At 36.7% G+C, this 15492-nt stretch overlaps 1 protein-coding gene across 1 annotated transcript in view; it reads right to left on the reverse strand.

Annotated features, from left to right (window-relative positions):
* ATG7 (autophagy related 7) overlaps positions 1 to 15492 on the reverse strand; it is a 72897-nt gene that overhangs the window by 611 nt on the left and 56794 nt on the right. The window lies entirely within an intron of this gene.

Consider the following 15492-nt stretch of genomic DNA (forward strand, 5'->3'; position numbering starts at 1 on the left):
ATAGACTGTTGACTAGAGCCAATAGAGCTTAATATTCAAACCAATTCAGTGTTTTTTCCTGGGTACTTAACAATCTGCTCACCAAAAACTCTTGAAATCTTTCTGGCTTATTTTAATGCATACATTTCAGCATTTGTTCCTGATCTATCAATTTGAGTATTTATTATTCATTATCACTTACAGCTTGCAGTAGAGCAAGTATCTATTTTCTTTTTGTTTGCTGACTCATTGGCACATACTTAATCCAGAAAATAACTTATAATAAATAGTGCACTTCGATTTTTTAAGACATCGATGAAGAAATAATGGTTCTCTAATAATTGATTTTGCATCCAGTCAAATATTGAAATCTCATAACCAGCAGCATAATGATGAAAAGGTTTGTGCAAACTTGTTCTTTCTTGTTGTTTAATACATTCAAAAACCATGTACATTATCACCACAGCAGGAAACAATTATATTTTTACTTTGCCCATGTTCATAAGACATTCTGAGATTGTGGGGAGGGAGCGCTAAGGAATCCTCAGACACTGATCCTACTAAAATGAATGTTATAAATTAATATCCATTACCAGGGAGGAGAAGGCATGACAGTAAACAAAAAAATATATGGACTAGCAAGCACAACTAGAAAAATCATAATATAAGCTTATTCTGAACACACCCTACAAGATTTTTTCTTTCAAAAAGTGCTCTTTTTTGCTTTTTTTTGTTTGTTTCTTTGTTTAAATTTGAGGCTTAACTCATTGCTACGCTAGTGGCAAATACCCTCCTTCCACTTGGCTGGAGTGCATTAGTTTGGGATCAGGACAAACTACCATGGCTACATAACCTGAAGCTGGGGATTTGGCTCAGAATCATTTGGTTCTGACCACTTGTACAGCAAACTCAGGTCTGCCAGCAGGAAGCCAACAGTATGTAAACACTTCCTGAATGTCATTTGAACCATTTTAAAAACATTCAGAGTTCAACAAAAATCTCATATTTAATAGAAAACTTTACAATGGAGAATATAGATACAATTAAGGTATATCAAGTCTTGGTAATATTTTCAAGTTTTTATATGAGATAAACTAATTCTATTCATACAGTTAGCTCACTTAAACAAACGTGAGCTACTTCTCCTCCCCAATAAAAAAAGTCATTTAGTTATATGAGAACAAAAAACAACATCCAAATATTTTTTTCCCAAATATTTCGATTTGCATTACATCTCGCATTTCTGAGATTAAAAAGAACATGGATAACTTGGCCCTTCTCTACTTCCAATTTATAAACAAGACAAATTTGCTGTACTTAGTAGCACTGCATTTATCAATTAACAAGCACAGGCTTTCTGCCAGGAGACCGGGAATGCCAGTGCCACGGCAGCCCCTGCTCCGGAGCGCGGGCTCCTCACTGGGACATTATCAGTCCTGTTGTCCTTGTGGAAAATCAACTCAGCCTCTCTCTCCCAGGCTGTACTTTGCTGGCACTGAGCTATTCTCTCATTTCACATCCTGACCAGTGAGAAAACATCTATCAAGAGACAGACAGAAGGGCAGCATATTTTTAGGCTGCAAATTCTTCAGGACACCAAGCAGCACTTTACACGTGTACAGAGTTGCTGCTTGCGCTGCAAGCGCTACTGCTAGACAAATACTAAGCACAAACCAGAACGTTTCCATACAGGCAACAGTGAATAGTTAACTGTAACTTTAAAAAATTTTATTATAGCAAAGTTTGTATTTCTGGAATTTGGAAACATTCTGAAAAAAGTGATTCACATCTGACTCCTAGAAACTATTACTCACATTAAATCAGGCATTCTTATACAGTACTACGGCTACATAAAATGAGAAGTCTGATCAGCAAGATTTTCTCAGTGCCTAGAGGCGCTGCAAAATGGTGGTGCACATCCTTATGGAAAATACTGAAGGAACAGCTTGTTTACAGAAGGAAAAAAGAGTTTTCATCCTGCCTAGATGAGCAGCTTGGGGCTTGCCAAGGCAAATAGAAATGTCCAGCTCACCAGTCAGGGTCAAGGATGTGGAAAGTAAATACAAAAAACAAAACCTTTAAATAGAATCTACAGTATGATTCAAACTGGCAAAAAGCAAGAAATCCAAAGTTCAGACTGATAGTCTGTCTTTGACTAGTCCACTTTAATTTTTGGAAAAAAAAATAGACAAAAAGCCCACAGATTTTTAACCCTCAGATATCCTCCTCTCTGACAGAGAGAAACTCGTAAGTACTTTTGAATATGCACCATGAAGGGATTCAAAGGTCAAAGGGAAAGAAGGCAACCAGCAGTCCAAGCAGTTGTCTTTATATGAGGATACTTGAGAGAGAAAACAAGTGTACCTTAGCTTTAAAAAAGCAAGCTACGCTCAGGGATGGCAAGAAACTGTCATGTGTTAAATGTCAGTGCTGATTAACTAAATTATAATATATCTCAGACGATAACAGCAATACATCTTACTACAAAAATACATTTAAACTATACAACTACGCAAACTCTAGCAATTAGTGACATTTTTTGGACCAAAAATCATGAAGTACGATAAGCCATAAAAGACAATGTGCCAAATGACTGCTTGTTTTGCCAAGCATCTGATGTCCAACTCAAGCTGTGAACTCAAGTTCTGGTTTCAGTTCTCTTCCATCTTCCACCTGGGTGAGTCAGTCAAATTGCAGCTACAGCTAATGGCAAGGGACGTTATAAAATAGGAAGATAATAAACCAGCTGTCAAACCTAACAGTGTTTGTACAAACCTGGACTAACTAAATGCACGGTTCTTCAAGCACCTCTTATCTATTCAAAATTCTGTACAAGAGTTCTTAAGATTTCAGATGCAAATTATGTCTCTTTAGGAAAAAAGAATAATTTTTGCACTTGTTTTATTGAAATGACAAGTATTATTCCTTACATAATAAAGAGGATTGGAGAAAGAGGAAAAAAAAAACAAACAAAAAAAACCACCACACACTTGTGCATTAAACCTAACTGCTCCCAAGTTTCCAGTACAATAAAACCTACTGAATAGAGAATGTTTCATTTCCTTCCTGCCACAGTAAAATCTGGAACCTGAAATTTAACTTTCATGACAATGGGGCTAAAATGAGAGTTCGCAATCACAGTGGCTTTACTCCTTAGGATTAACCTATGTGATTCAAATAGATCTACTGTTTGTCTTTCAAGCCAACTTGTAAGAGCATAAACACGTCCTTAAATGATTGTAGACAGTTTCTTTCTGGCCTGAATCGAGCAGTAATCACCACAAAAATGGTTACCAAAAATGGTTACCCCTTTCTGATACGGAAATTATAAGCTTAAACACACACACACACGGATATAAAGAAATTAGCTTTAAAAAAAAAAAAAATCAAAGCCAAGGGATTTATTTAAGCAGCAGGTGGGGAATTAGTGGATTTTTTTTCTGTATATAAAGTCTCATTCTACCTGTATCATTTTAGAGTTCCAACTATTGCCTGCTGGTTCACAGTGACAAACTCCTGGAAGCCCCCGTATCTGAACCAGTTCTTCTTTTCTGTCTCTGCTGAAAACTAACAGTCTCCTAGTGGTTTACTAGTAATCCAACCTAATCCCTTCAACTGCTTGCTTTCTACAATGACGGTGTCACCCACTGATGGTTGTTTCCCTTTAAAACCTTTCGAAAATTCAGCCCAGAATGACAGTAAAATCCAGCTGAGGCACTGCAGTATTGTCATCTAGATCCCAACCAGCAGCAACTCTTATTCTCTGAGCTTCTCTTGCACACAAAACTCTAGAGCAGACCCATAACCCTTCTCATACAAAAGAGCCACCTCACCTTCAAATTGCAAAAAGTCTTTCTATCACTCCACTTAGATTGTTTACTTTTATTTGTAACCTTTTTCTCCAGAGCCTAGGTTTCCTTGAGAGCTAGTGATCACCAACTCTTTTGGAAAATATCCTCTTCCAAGAGGGGCTTAAACATGCTGGGTAATATGCGGAGTCAGCAAGCTCCTCCAGCTCAACTGTAGCCAGACACTGGATGCCAGGCATTTTCTAAATAACTCGCAGAACTGGGACCTGAAGGTTTGGAATACTTTGAAAGATATATTTAAATACAGAAAGAGAAAAGGCAAGTAAACAGAACAGTTTACACTGTAAAATTTTAGATAGACAAATTCTATCCAATGGCATGTTCCAGAGATAGAGTTGCACAACTGTAATTACGCCCTTCTTATTTTACAGTAGCTTTCTTATGTACTTCATCAGGCTATTATATCAAAAAAAATCTTAGAAAGATTTTTTCTTTACATGTCTCAAATATACGCTAACAACTCAATAAAAGGAATTTTAAAAAACCCACATATTCTTTTTTTCTGCTGTTAAAATGCCACAGACACATTTCCTTGCATTGTTTCTTATACCAAGAAAATGCTATGGACAGAAGCAATTACAAAACCAATTCCTGACCCCTTCCCGAAAAAGGAGAAAATAAATAAATAAATGTTCCCTAGGGATGAAAAGGCCATTTTTCTAGGCATAGTACCTCATTTGCCACAATGGAGTTTCCCTAAGAGCATTGTATCTATCGTGAAAGACTTTTCTTCAGACACTTAAAATCTGGGGAAAAAAAAAAAAAAAAAGAGTAGATAAAAACAGCCAGCGCTCACCCCCATATACAAACTAACTAGATTTGTTGTTCATTTCCTTGTTTTGTGTAAGACGCTCCACTTTTACTACTGTCAAGAGCCAACTATCTATCTGAACATGTGTTTGAACTAAGGCAAATGAATGTAAATATTGTCAGAGTACAATTTCCCCTGCTAAACCCTCTGAATTTATTTGTAGAAACTATACTGGATTCATTTAGTAAAAGAAAAAGGAAGAAAAAACAGAAATACAGTAAGGGAATCACACTCTGCTCATCAAATCCAACTTCTATTTCCTCAGCACAATATTGCCCAGGGTTGCATTTCCCTTCGTATAATCTTTTTTTCAGAAATGTAAATATTAAAATAGTCAAAGGTTATACACTTCTGCCACTGACTCTTAATCCTGCAGAAAAACCTGAAAGTCTATTTCTAGCATAGATGACAAATGATACTTTGCTCAAGAAGAATTATCTTTACAGAGTCAATGAGAATTTCTTGTGTCCAAACTCAAATTCTCATGGAATTTCAACAGTTACAAAACTAACATATTACAAAAAACATACACAAATAAAACGGAAAATCTTATATGTCACTGAAAACATTGTAGGATAGGAAAGTAAATATCCAAAATTCTCAATCATCTCCCTTCTTTGATGTGCCCAGAATTTACATTAAGGCTAAAAATACATATGTCTATATTCATTATATTTCTAACACCTACGAAAAAAATCACAAAGTAGACATAAACATACATTTACTTTCAAGGGTTCCACTGACTTCTACCGGATATCCATATCATAGGCATAAACCGATCTCTTGGAATAACTATCACATCTGAGGCTATGCCATTTCAGCCACACTAACTTTGTTTGTTTTGCCATAAATCAATAGCTCTCCTTGTTCCACTACATCTTAATTGATGGAAATGCACAGCTCTTGTCTAACCCCTTACAAACCAGTTTTCAAGTCATACAGAATCAAACTATGACAGTTAATGATTAAAAAATAGCAGAAGTTTCACTACACAACCTATTCAATTGATTTTCAGAAATAAACAATTCAAACAATAAAGGGAATATAAAGCATAGGGAGGGACACCCAATGTACACTCAGAGGTAGAAAACTAGCCCTGTTTTCTCTGTACAGTCCCAATAATGAGTTGAGGAACACAATTGTATATTCTCTTCTTAGCCTTCTCTTGTTGAGACTGAAATTCAGTTCTCAGCCTCTCCTCCTACATCATGTGGCCTACACTAGACTAATTGCAGCACATCAAGTCTATTCGCTTACCTGACACGTGGAAGACTCAAAACATTTACTAAAGTTCATAACTCTACCAATTGTAAGCAGACATTCTTCATAAAAACAGACAAATGTGGGATGATACATCTATGAATAAGAATTTCTTATTGGAAAGATTCTACATTTGAGAAGCAAACATAAATCTTATCTTAATAAACAAGACTTACATGTGATGAGAAAATACAGACACAAAAATACCAATGCAATTTTGTCTAGCATGTAATCCCACCATATGTCTGGCTAGACTATATGGAAATTGTAGATTTTATAAAGGTTTTTTCGTGTGTCTCTGGACACACAGAAACTTCAGATAACAAAGACTGTCAGGTAACTAATAAAAACCATGCCTACAACTATATACATTTCCATTAGCTTGGTGTGAACAAAGTTACACAACTTGTCTGGAATTAAAGGGGATTCAGAGTTAGGAAAATGTAATATTTTGAATGAGCAGGTGGGTGAGGTATGAGGTGGGAAAGGGAAAAAGGTTTCTGAAAAGCACTAATTCGTACTGGTTAGCAGAGGAATAAATAGAAAGCAGTAGCAAAAGGCTTTGAACGTTCCGGTTCATATCAAAAGACAGACCACCACTCACATCGACCTCTACTCAACTCAAAATGGGCAGACCATTCAACCCGGGCATCCGTGATCCAAGACAGTGATGACTTGTTTACTACTCAAATTTGGTGCTAGGAAGGTATTATGTGACTCTCAGGATTCTGTCACTCTTTTCAGAATTGCTTTCAAACAGTTAAATTCAACCTCTCTTTTGCAAATAATTATATGCATCTTAGCTAGCAAATCTCCATATTTAATATCCATCCCCTTTCCTTTTTGTACGTCCTGCTAGGCCGGTTTTAGAGAGTGCAAACCCACTTCCTCTCCTATTGTTCTTTTTCATTCCCAGAGCGCAGTAAGAAAACAATATTCTAATTAGCTGCTGGCTCTGTACACGAACCTTATTCAAACCTGATGGCACAAAAGTGTTCAAAGATGGCATGACCATGTCAAGCAACTTGTTTTTCTGAGTATAGCAACTTGTTCACCCATTCAAAACCAAATCCATTCTGTGAAACTTCATTATTTGGCACCCAGTGGGAAACGTTCCCTGTTAAAAAAAAAAAAAAAAAAAAAAAGGAAGTAAACTCAGCCCCTCCAGTGTAAACTATCTGGCACAAAACAGTCTTTTTATTAAAAGTCTATTTAGTCTAGACAAGCTTAGAAAAGCCCTGTTACTGACAACTTTTCTACAGTATCAGAGTTACACTGACTACGCAACATGCCATGTGCTGTAATGCACAGTACACTGCAGATGTGCCGTAGTAAAGGCTTCCAGTTGCTTTCGAGCCAAACAGCTTGTTTTGGCTCCAAATGCTCCTTCCCCACCATATGGGACCACTTTGATCTTTCTGCCTATTATATGAATGCAATTATATTCAGTTATGGGATCAACAGGGACTGCAGAAAGAACACGTTAATCCCACTGTGAGTGACAGTGTGAGAAGCTACTTTTAAAAGTTTGATTGTGAGGCTGTGAATATAGTTAGGTCGTTTCTGAAATGGGAACATACACCAAGCCTGTTAAATGAGTTTTCCATAAAATTCATCTTAAAACAGGCAACAGATCTCCTGCACTATTAACACGTTTTTCTTCTTTGTTGCACTATACGTACATTATCTTAAATATCACTTTTTTTTTTTCACTTCACCATCATCACATCCTCCAAAAAAAGAATGAAAATATATACACAAAATTATTTTGCCTCATTTTGAATACTGAAGTGTTTTTAATTCAAACATAAAAGTTGAAAATATGGCAGGGCCCTCTGGCCTATTCTCTCATGCTGTGATACGCAGTGAGTTGAACAAGCCAGGAAATGGCAGGTTGCAGCAACACATTCAGCTGAGAAAACCCGCAGAACACAAGCTGCAGCAAAAAGCAGAGCTGGCATCTCACCAGGCTGCACTTCTCCTCTTGTGCCAAGCAGGACCAGCTCAAGCTGCAGTCTGGTGATATGCAAAGAGTGATATTTTCTTTGGGGGCAATATTCAAAACTTATATTCATTGATAAATACTTAGGATCATAATTTGTTTTTCAGTAATAAGAAATATTAAGGCAATTCTCTCATTTTACTCAGCTCTTTACTTGCTTACAAAACTTACAAATCTCCACAGACTGGAAGTACCAAGTGAGTAAACAGAAGCAAATTGAAGGTTTGAAATCAACAAAACTCAAAGGTACCCTTGTAAACTTTAAGCTATTGTTTGCAACTCCTATTAAAATGATGACACTTCTGATGTGCGCTCTCCAAATGTTAATATAAATTCTGGATTTAATTTTCAGAAACCGAAGATTGTCTTGAATAATCATGATGTTGGCTTTAGGCAGGCAAAGGACACTATCCAAAATAAACACCTTACAAGAACTTCTCTGATCATCTATGTCTATCTTTGGCAATATATGATGCACCTCCTGAATATTGTTTGGTGTAAATGGATGCACTTTTGCAGCACTGTGCCCACAGAAAAGCTATATTCTGTTCTGTAACTCCATAAAACTTCATCTCATTCTTAAACCCTCTGAACCTCCTGTATTTTGGCTCTGAGAAACATCCTTACAGAAAATCTGTGGTATATTCATTTATTGCATAAAGGAAAAGACTCAAAAACAAAATTAAAAAAAGCCAGCACATTGTAGATTTCTTTCCAGATTATTATTTTTCCAAAGCATCCTTATTGGGAGCTCAGAGAAGTGATACAATTTTCTATTTTCTATAGAGCAATGGACATCCCTTGAACTAGTCTTTCAAATGTCTGCTACTTTACCACCATACCTATTTGAAAGCTCCTCTGTAGTTCTGGTATTTCTCTTCTAGTGGAACAAAAAAATAAGTTACATTTCCTTTGAAACATTTCCCTCTCCTCATAATTAAGTAACAAAAAACTCAAAATTGAGCTTCTGATTTCCTCAAAATCAGAGATAATGTTCTGCCCCACTTTTTATTACTGGCAACAAAAGAGATTTTCTAAAGAGCTACCCAGGAATTACAGTCATATCATGCCCATGGTTTGTGTCTGAGACACTATGGAATAGCATTGGAGAAAAAAGACTTTCAGAAGACAAAAAAGGAGTTTGGTGGTTTGGTGTCTCCACAGCTGTGAGTGGGAAAATATTAGTTAAGTACCAGGCAGTCATTTCTCCTTCTGAAATAGTTTCCTTTTTTTTCTCCACCCTGCTAATTTAAACCACTTTGAATATCGAATTACATTCTGCTTGTCCTTGGACAATTTAAAACTGTTTCAAAAACATTTTTAACATTGTCCCTTCTGTCCAGAGGTCCTTGTGAAAGCCCACATCATCTTATGCATTAAATTCCCTCAAATTCTCTCACTGTTTTGAGAGCTTTGCTAATTGCATCAATTCTATTCACAGCAGAGATTAATCATTTAAGCCTATTATTTCTTTTACCTGCTACAAATCTGTTTGCTTGCATTTCTCCAGTAATAATATACTCTCACATATCTCAAACTCCTTGTCTTTGACTATATGTTGTTTATTTTTTGTCTGAAGATCAAACCATCTCCTAGCTCCAGCTTCAGACTACATCTCATGTTGCAATTAGGGAAAGCTTCAGCTGTGCACTCATTTATTTTTATCAGTTCTCACAGGGCTTTCTCCCACACTGCCCTATCTCCAGGGCATGAATCTTCAACCAAAACACATACAGCTGATAACTTGTTCTTTTATGTTCATCTAAACCCGATTTATCATCATCAGATATTGACAAAACAAGTAACAAGTGATAGGCTACAGTAAGTGTTGCTGTTGAAGCATAACACAATTTATTAGTACAGCTTCAAACTACGTAAGAAATTAATTTCTTTTCGTTTGGCATTAAATGACAACAGAGCAGGAACCACACAACCCTTAATACCATGATTCCTGCCTAAGCCATGCTCCAGCTTTCTTTTGAATATGGAGCAAATTTATCTTGTGTCTCCAAGTCACAAGCTGTTTCTTGCACTAAGACCACGTAGTCAACAAAACTAAGCATAGCAAACCTTTATAAACTATTCTACTATGTACAGCTGTAACTGATGGATAAACTGGCTCAGAGTTATGTTTTTGTTTTTGTTTTTTTTAATAAATCAGTACTCTATATGAGGGGACATTCCTTCAAGTACATAAAAGTCTTGAAAGGAGAAGAAAAAAAAGTCTTCCTGCTCACATACAGTTTACATAAAGGAACTGTTTTCTTTAAGAATTAGATCTTTTTTGATCATCTGAGAAAGAAAAAGTGGTTTGTTCTTTTTCCATTTACATATATAAAATCCATTTACAATCATATCTCAGGTTTGGATCTGTATGCTTAACTAAAGCAGTGTGTTCAATACTTGATATCCAACAGCTTCATAACTTTTTTTAATTACCACTATTCGTTAAATAGATAGACATGAGAGAAGGCAGCCCAAACAAGAGTAGATATGTTGGAGAAAAACACTGTACATGCCTGGTCTGACATTCTAGCTCAGCAGACCAATTACTATACAGCCACTCTCAGGACAACACAATTTTCTCCCAATAGAAACCACCCCATTAGAGGAAATAGATGATCCCATTAGAGATCTCTAACTACTTTCAGAGGTCCGAGAGTCCCTGTGAATTGTTCGATTCTGAGTCATGATGGCCGGAAAATTATGGTTATTAATAAGCATCACTAGGTGTTCTTGCTTTCTTTTCATATAAAGCAAAGTTTGGTTTATTGACCATATAAATACTGCTCTCACAAAATCAGAAAAAAAAAATTAGAAGATTGGATTTCTTTTTCCCCCCTCTCCACGCAAAGACTAAGCTGCTTCTTGAAAAGTTCTTGAATGAATTGTAAGATGAAGAAAACACAACAGCTAAAATACTCTTGCACAATTTGAGAAACTCCTCTACCAGTTGGGAACAAGCTGGAACTTGCATGAAGCCCTGCACACGCTGGCAAGTATCTTAACTGTTCAGCATAGGCAAAGTCTATTTAGTCATGTCTGTTGAAGTGGGAAGGATATTACAACATACCTATGCAATCTGTTTCCACACAGGTCAATCAGTTCTTGAAGCTTGTTTAAACCACTTCCCTCCAGCCAGAACACCACATACACAGACAACATTACACAGGTTGCCCATAAACCTGGCTAACAGACAAGTAATCTTTTAATAGAAGCTTGTGAATGAGCCATCAAAGAAACAACCTCAGAGTCCTACTAGCCAGGCAGTGCCAATGCTCCTATGCTAACGTCGGGGACGGATTTTGTAAGAGTCGAAGCATGCCTCAGTGCAAATTCAAAACAAGCACATTCGATGTGGAGTCCCCACTGAGGATAGCAATAATGTATTTAAAACGCACAGCAAACCACACCACTGCACAATGCAAATTTGAAGTGCATCTCATGGCCCATTGAATAACTGAGTAGGATTTGCCTTTCATGAGGAAAAAAACCAAAGCATTAGGTACAACAGAGGGTCGAATATATCTCCACTGATGTCACCAAGCAGCAGTCAAATTCTAATGAGGGGTAACGACAACATCAGTGATATTAGCTTAGAAGCAACTGCTGTTTGATTTATTCAGATCAGCCAGGCAAAAGGGGTTTTACCTCTAGCCTAGTTCTGTTCCCACACAGAGAAGAATTGGAATTCATATGGAGACCAAGCACCAAGCTGGGTAGCATTTATTCTAGAGGGCATTTTTTAAAATCATGGATTTCCTGTTAAAAACAAAAATGAAGTCAAACCGTTGCAAATCATTCAAAAGCCAGAATAAGTTCCATGTTATCCCAGTAACAGAAGGTTATGTACCAGGATTAAAAGTAGCATAAAAACTTATGCTAAAAGTTAGGTAAGAAGTCCAGGTTTATCAAAAGTCAATGGGGAACAGAATAATCATTGCACTTTTTCATGTTTGTGAAGAGTATCAGGTGAGCTGAGCAATATAATAGTGGAGATAGAGTTATGCTCCCTGGTTTGTGCAGTATAATATGCTTATATTAACAATTGTAATCTTAGTTATTTTGAGTTGTAGTAACTTGGATTTAAAAAGGCAAATTAAACGAATCTCAAGAACAGGTAGTAAATAAATTGGTGAAATCAAGACTGATGAGTAAACACATCTAGGATGTTTGATAATTGTTGATGGCAATCTGAAAAATGTGTTACCAAGTTGTATCACAAGTGCTTCCTAGAAACTGTGAGATTAAAAATATCATATTGAAAAATAATACCTGTGCATTTTAGTAATAGTACAGATGGGAAACAATTTGCAGCAGAAGGAAGTTTTCAGCTGACAACAGCAGTGACCAGAGTTCAAAAGAAGACAGAAATAAAGCAATTAGGAAAAACAAAATGTTAAGTCACAAGATATATGGATGAAAGCACATCAAAAACTTATGGCAACAGCTAATATAAAGGACACAGATGAGCTAGAATGCAGAAAGCAAACACGAAGCCAAAACACATACAAATCACTATACGAAGCACGTCACCCAAAGGGACAGGGCCATCCAGGACTTCATGAAACAGAAAACTCTGGGAAGGATAAAAGTGCCACACTCCCTGACGGAAGGCAGGTTTCAGTACTGATGCTACTTTTGCCTGAAGAAGAGTCCAGATAATGATCCAGTCCAACTTCTTTAAGAAATATAGCACAAAATCATTTTTCACGTTTAGAAAGCAGATTAAACAATATAGATGTCTCCTGAAACCTTTGATCATAACCACACATCTTCCTGTCTTCAGGATGGATGGCAAAGGACTAGATACCACCAAATAGTGCAGTGCTCAGCTGACCAAGTATGGAAAGCCCAGCAGTTGTCACTCTGATAAATAACTGCTTTGGAGTCGGTTACTGAAGTCATGCTCCCAAGGGCTGTACATTGGGAATTCCAGCCTCCTCCTGAACCTAGTCCTTGAAAATTGCTTTGTCTGTTTTGGCCCCAGGCTGCATATTAGAAATGATAAAAGTAGTTCTTTCATACTCAAAGCAAGACAGTTCGATTGCCAGTGTCAACATGACAAAGCGCTGGTGGCTACAGGAGCAGGGGGAGGACGCACAAGTGGGGGGCAATGGAGAACACAGTTCACACTAGACAAGCAGGAACAGAAACCCTCTCTCCCATGGATGCCCAGGCTTTCCCAACCATATTTTTTACTTTCTGTATGTCGGCTAGACTCAGAACAGCTGCTCTGGCACTAATTACAAACCAAATTCATTACAATTATTCTTACAACATAAAGATGAAGAAATGTCCCTGGAAATAATTTTAAGCCTTTGATATACTTTCAATGCTAATCTAATCAGAGCTCTACTATTTCTTTTTTCTTCCCAGAAGCAGTGAAAGAAAATTTGCAACAAAGAGACTTTTCTTGAGACAAAACTCAAATCCTATGCTTTATGCTCACTTACATATATAAGGCAATTACATTTTTTTTCCCTCACACTAAGTTAGAGTGAACATATTCAATTTCAAATACAGAATATTGTTTTTTTCCTCTTCATAATAATAATTAAAAAAACCTTACAACTTTTGAAAACAGTTAAGGAAGCATATATGAATCCAAGAGATGTCTGTAAAGACAGCTGTAAAGCTCATGTTAATGGGACTTTTCACAGCAGCTAAATTTGAATTAGAGACAGACACACTACACAATCCCAACAGACTCTCTGATTGAGAACTGGCACTTAAGAATACCCACATTATGATCAAATAAGAATTTCCAAATATAATTTTTCAAATCATCAGCAAGATATACATGGGAGTTCAGTGAGAGCCAGAATCTGAAGTACTGAGTACGATGTAGTAACTAACTTATCTAATCACGGATTGCAAAATTACTCCACTAGCCACCAAGAAAAATTTTACAATTGGAGGCATTATAAAATGTACAGAGAATGCACTCCAGGAATTTTCAAAAATCCAAGTTCATAAGAGTAGAGTGCCAGTTTGAAATTTTATAAGTTTGACATGATTTTTGATGAACAGAATACATTTTAAAGGAATGCAGTCAAAATATCATCAAGAAAAATCCAGATAATAGTCAATTTAAGATTTTATACTTTATACTTAAATACATAAACATGGCAGGCAGATACTCAAATGACAAACTCAAACTGACAAAGATTTTTTGTCATAGTAAAAAGCCTGAACAAGACTCTTAATAGCAAAATCAATTAGCTGCCTTGATGAGTACTTTAAGATACTAGAAAACATACTGTAATCTTAAATTTTAATTTATAATAATCTGTACAGTATGCTCTCAATTACTCTATTTATATAATGGGCAATTTCTATTATTCTATTCCCTAGTGCTTCTCCTTTTTTGGACATCTGTTTCTACATACATTTTGACCCAAGGCAAATCAGCTGTCTTCACAGCTGAATGAAATTCCATCCTCTGGCTCAAAGGAAAACATTTCTTTTTTTTATGTTTAACTATAAAGCCGCCAGCCATCAACAAGCAGGAACCATAACCTATCACTGGGGTTTCAGGATGCTAAGAACATTCTCCCCACAAATACCTGCCTATTCTCATTTGGAAATACAGAAAAATCAACTTGTCTACAAAACCATGCTCTTGAGTCTGTCTTAAAAATTTCTGATAAGACTAGGCCTTCTCCTAAACACTTCATAATGAAGAGAGAAAATTACTGGAGCTCATTTATGTTTTGCAAATAGTTTGCACTTAACTATACTGAGGCTTCTGAATAAATTAGGAGTCTTGACTTATGTCGTGACTCTTGTTTATGGCAGTAAGAAGTTACCATCTGTTAGCTGAGCGTCAGTAGCAAACTTTGAGTGCAATCCTCATTAGTACTTCATGACATTAAACTTCAGACTCAGTTTCAAGTTACTGCAAATACTGGACAGTCTTCAAAAGATGTTGTCCTATTCCCTCTTCTGCACCACACCTAGCAATCACATAACTAACTACACATGAACTGTCAGTAGAAAGTCAAATCATTAAAATCAGCATTATTCATTATTGACTTCTTTTTCGGTGCTTACCTACAACTCTATTACAGCAGCACTCCAGGACCCCTATCATCTTCTACTAAGACATGCTCAAACTAATCTGAAATTCACTGTTCATGGTGTTGCAGCCCAAGGCCTTTATAGAGCCTGGGGGGAGTGGAATCAGTGTGAGTTTAAAAAGCCTTCCTGATGCCACCACCACTGCTTTTCAGGCAACCTGCTCCAGGTCATTCTGCTTGAGCAAGACTAGATCAAATGATCTGCAGAGATCAACTTGCTGTGATTCTGTGAATAAAGATTTATATTCGGCAATTCTTTTCATTGAAGATTTTCCAGAGAAAATTTTTTAGTCAGTATTTAGCCACCAGAAACTGTCTAGAATATAATAAGCACCTAATTATCAGTGAGAAAACAGTTTTCATAAGATCATCGCTCCACCTCTGAGCTCACAATCCTGATTTAGTCCTGGCCACATAATTCTCTCCAGTCATCTAAGTCATAAATATATCCAATTTAAACTCTGGTGGTGGACGTGATGAGAGGTGCCC

Source organism: Tinamus guttatus, unplaced genomic scaffold (genome assembly GCF_059628265.1).
Source record: "Tinamus guttatus ecotype Peru unplaced genomic scaffold, ASM5962826v1 Tinamus_guttatus_pri_ptg000169l, whole genome shotgun sequence".
In the NCBI taxonomy this organism is placed as follows: Eukaryota; Metazoa; Chordata; class Aves; order Tinamiformes; family Tinamidae; genus Tinamus; species Tinamus guttatus.